The 5,000-nt window shown below is 36.8% G+C and overlaps 1 protein-coding gene across 1 annotated transcript in view; it reads left to right on the plus strand.

The window, feature by feature from the left end:
* The window catches only part of LOC138019048 (uncharacterized), a 5,044-nt gene extending 3,500 nt beyond the window's left edge, over positions 1-1,544 (plus strand). The window contains exon 1 of the mRNA XM_068865709.1: positions 1-1,544. This exon is cut by the window's left edge and continues 3,500 nt beyond it. The gene's annotated coding sequence lies outside the window, so the exon portion shown is untranslated.
* The last annotated feature ends 3,456 nt before the right edge of the window (positions 1,545-5,000 follow it).

The following is a 5,000-nucleotide window of genomic DNA, read 5'->3' on the forward strand; positions in this document are numbered from 1 at the left end:
CCTGCTGACGTGGCACGAGTCACTTAGCCTCATACACGACTAAATGTAAGCATGCAATGAACAATAATTTGAAATTCTGACCCTCAAAATAGTTCATCTATGGAGCCAGGTTCTCTTTTCTTTCTGTTCCCTGCAGCAAGAACAATAAGGTCTTACTGTCCCTGTCTTACTCAAGTAGACAGAAAAAAAGAAAAGTCCCTGGCAACAAAGTTGAAAACAGGCTATTAATTTTAATTCAAAATTTGCACAATACAAAGAAATTGCAAGTGCTACAGCATTTTTAATGAAATTAGCAGACTGAAATGTCCTTGAATTGTCTGTGGGCCAATTTAAAGTGCCCTTGTGACCAAAAAATCAATTCATATTTTTCTTTGGATTTCAAAACTATGTTAACAAAACACTAAGTGACCCACGTTTTAAGCCTTGATTTCAAAAAGACACCTCTTTATTTTAACTGGAATTTTCCTATTTAATGGTCCGCCATTACTAACATTATGTTCTTGAGAGAGCTGGATCGAGGAGAAAATGACATCAAAGGCTCACTAGTTTAAGAATGCAATATGTGTGTACGCCGCAGAATTAATATGCAGCATGGGGGTTTTGGGCTTTCAGACTTTTAAACTCATGCTTTGCATATATAATAAGCTGCGTTCACACGCTGAAATTTTAAGCTAGTGAGCCTCTGACGTCACGTTTCCCTGGATCCAACCGTCTCAGGTCCAATCAGTCAGTTTTGAACGTGAGTAATGGCGGACCGTGAAATCCAAAACTTACACTCAAAGTAAACGGCCTTTGGATAAAAATCAAAGCTCAAAATTTTGCCAGTCAGGTGTTAAGCAAACACACTTTCAAAATCTGAAGGAAAAAAGGAAGTGGTTTTTTTGATCACAGGGGCACTTTAAGCATTTGAAAGAGAATGGATATACTATTGTTGTAATAATATCACATTGAAATTTCATGCAGACATAGATTCAAACAAACTTGTACACATTCTTTCTAAATGATGCTCATACAATTCACAATAAATAAATGCATAAAAATTTAATAGTCAAATGAGATAATGATGTGTTTTGAGCCTTGATTTTAACATCTTGAGTAGAGGCCTGTGAGAAGGCAAACCCTTTAGAGGGCTCAACCACTTTCAACACCTAACAAACTCTGCTATTTGGAGGATCAAATCTACCCAACTGTTTCATGTAATGGTAAAGTTATGGTACCATATGAACCCTAACACCAACAATTATTGCTTTAACTTCAAATGCGCATTACAACAAATATCCCTAAATACTAACAATATAAAATATAAATATACTAATACTAATAATGTAAGATAATTATATACCACTAATTGGAAATAAATATGAGTTAATAATATAAATAAAATATGCTAACTACTCTGCACCAGGAGGTTTTCTCCGGGTACTCCGGTTTCCCCTCTCCTCAAAAACTAACATTTGACTTGATTTGCTTTCATTGTTACTTCGAGTTTACAGTGTCCCAAACTAGTGCTCCAGCACTAGAATGACTAGACAGTTAAATAAAGTTTTTTTTTTCTTTACTTTTTTATGCTTGCAGTTTTTTTTTCTTTTTTCTTTTTTTTCGATGCTGGCAGAGGTTCTAATATAATTGGAAAGTTTATTCCAAAGTTTCGGTGCAGCAAAGCTGAAAGACCCATCACCTAGTGTGGCTAATGATTTAACTTTAGGGGGATCTACATGTAGTACTAAACTATTATTAGATCTTAAATTAATTATAATTTGTTGGTTTCTTAACGGTGGCTAAAAGATTAATTTTAATTCAGGATTTGTAACCTGGCCTTCGTCGAAGGCGGACGTGTTCTTGCTAGCTCCTTCAAATGAAATTCAAAGCTTGTAAAATAATGTAATCAACGAAGGCTGCTTGGCTTTCATTCGCTTAAATAACATGGGAAAAGAAGACGCCCGAGCCGATAGTCGCAAACGGTTAAGGGAAAGCGGCTCTCAGACTGACGGGGAAGATGCGTTCGACGAAGCCGACGGCCATTGTCGCGGCAAACTAGATGAAGTCAGTGAAAAGCTTGACAAAGTGCTAACAAGACTCGGCGAGTTAGAGGCTATGCAAGGTAGAGTGGTAGAATTGGAAAAAGAAAACAAAAGTTTACAAGAAAGCCTGAACATCGCTCAAAAAGACATCGTCGACCTGAATTTGTCTTCAACCGCCACGTGTGCAACACTGGAAACCCACGCAAAGAATCTGGAAGACCTCAATGCTAAAATAAAACATCTTGAATGCCGCAACATCAAGTTAGAAGCATACACAAGACGTGAAAATTTAAAAGTGTTTAATGTTCCAGAAGGAAGAGGTGAGTCAACTTCTGCTGAAGATCAATTTAAAAGATCCCAGAGGAAGATATCGAACAAATCCGTTTCGAACGCGTTCACCGCATCCCTACTAAGAAGAATACCAGTCGAGGACAGAACTCCAAACCTAGGCCTATTATAGCTAAATTCAGCTTCTTTCAGGACAAGGAGTATGTTTGGTCTTTTGTTAAAAACTTGAAAAACACCAACATTTCAATTGCGAATGATTTCCCCCGGGAAATTGATGAAATACAGAAAACGTTATATCCCATCTTGAAAAAGGCCAAACAGAGAAAGCAAACAGCCTATTTCAAAGTTTATAAGCTAATTATAAACGGGCAAATCTACAGAGGTGAAGAAACAACCAATCTCCCATACTATGGTCTCATTATGGACACAAGAAACAGCGGAAACCAAAGCCAAAGCGGTGACAGCGCGACAGCACATCTATAGTTTAATTTAGCTTAAGGTTTATGTGTGTAATAAGTGTTAAACTACTTAACCCTTCTTGTTTAATTAGAAATGTGAATGCTCGGGAAACTTCTTACTTCATACGTTACTGTATGTTTTTTTGTAGATTAATAATTTGTTTTAGGCGAATATTATCGGTTTATGTGCATTATACTTTCTTGCACTCTGCTATACCATCGTTTTCATTTTCGTTTTATATGACTTCTTCTATAATATCACTTCCCCGATTCAGCTACAATGACCGATCATTCTCTTAATCTACTATCTCTCAATGCGAGGGGACTAAGCAATTTCAGAAAAAGGCGAACAATTTTCACGTGGTGTCGAAAACGAAACTCGGATATAATATTCCTGCAAGAAACTCATTCGACATTGTCAACACAGTTAAAATGGAAAAACGAATGGGGTGCAGAACTTATTTGCTCCCATGGGAGCTCAAACTCTCGAGGTGTTGCAATCTTGATCAAAAAAGGTCTTGACTGCGTTATTCACTCTCAGATTGTAGATACATCGGGGAGGTATATCGTTCTTAAAGCTGCTATCAAAGATAAAATGTATGTTCTTGTAAACATTAATGCACCAAACAAAGACGAAGACATCATTAAATTCCTCAAAAATGTGTTAACTAAGCTGCAGACCGAAAATTTAGATTCAGAAGAAAATATTGTGATTGGAGGTGATTTCAATTGTCCTCTGAATCCTATACTGGACAAAAAAGGTGGCATAATGACACCTAGGTAATCTGTGATAAATTCCATCAATGATGTCCAAAGTCAATTAGATCTTGTAGATATATGGAGAGTTAAAAACCCACAAACTAAAAGTTTTACCTGGAGTCAACAATTTCCGCCGATATTTTGTCGCCTGGATTATTGGTTGATCTCTAACAATTTACACGACTGGGTCAAAGCCACAAATATACTCCCCGCCATCAGAACTGACCATTCTGCTATATATTTAGAATTTGGGAACGTGGACAAAGAGGCTAAGGGTCCTGGGTTCTGGAAGATGAACACCTCCATATTGGAGGATGATGAGTACATTGATGACCTTACAAAAATGGTACCAATTTGGATCACGGAAGGCCGAAAAGAACTTTCAGACCACCGTAACATTTGGGACTGGATAAAATATAACATAAGAGCTCATGCTATAAAATATTCCAAAAAGAAGGCAAAGGAGAGAAACGAAAGAGGATCAAAACTTGAAAAAGAATATACTGAAGCGAAACAGGTTTTCGAAACGAACCCCAATGATTCGAATGGCGACAATTTAAATGCGGCTAAGGATAAGCTCGAATCATTTTATGATGAAAAAGTCAACGGAATAATAATCCGTGCCCGAGCACGATGGCATGAACACGGCGAGAAAAGTACCAAATACTTCCTAAACTTAGAAAAAAGAAATCATGTAAAAAAGCATGTAAGGAAACTAGTAATAAGCGGCGTCGTAAAGACAGATCCCTATGACATTCTTCAAGAACAAAAACGTTTTTATCGAGAGTTATACAAAAGTTCAAATAGTGATGCGGAAAACCGTCAGAACATTGTAAAGTTTCTAGAGAATTTGAATATACCTCAATTAACCGAAGAACAAAAGTTGACCTGCGAAGACAAAATTTCAGGTGAGGAATGTTACAATATCCTCGAAAGCTTTCAAACCAACAAAACTCCTGGGAATGACGGAATTCCTATAGAATTCTACAAAGTGTTCTGGCCTTTAATAAGCGATCCTTTTCTTAAATGCGTGAACGAAAGCTTTGAAAAAGGTGAAATGTCTTGTTCTCAAAAACAAGCGGTAATTACTCTAATAGAAAAAAAAGGAAAAGATCGTTCATATATCGAGAACTGGCGTCCAATCTCTCTCGTAAACGTTGACACAAAAATTATGTCTAAAGTGATCGCCACTAGAATTAAAAATGTTCTTCCAAACATTATACACCATAACCAAACTGGATACGTGAAAGACCGATATATCGGCGAAACAATTAGATCAGTTTTCGATATTATGGATTTCACTGCAAAAGAGAGTATCCCGGGACTTATGATATTTATTGATTTTGAAAAGGCATTTGATAGCGTAGAATGGGAATTTCTTCTCTATTGTTTGAAATCCTTCAATTTTGGCCCTAATTTTATCCATTGGGTCCAAACGTTCTACAGAAAAATACAAAGCTGTGTGATAAACAAC

Source organism: Montipora capricornis, chromosome 10 (assembly GCF_036669925.1).
Source record: "Montipora capricornis isolate CH-2021 chromosome 10, ASM3666992v2, whole genome shotgun sequence".
NCBI classification, from domain to species: Eukaryota; Metazoa; Cnidaria; class Anthozoa; order Scleractinia; family Acroporidae; genus Montipora; species Montipora capricornis.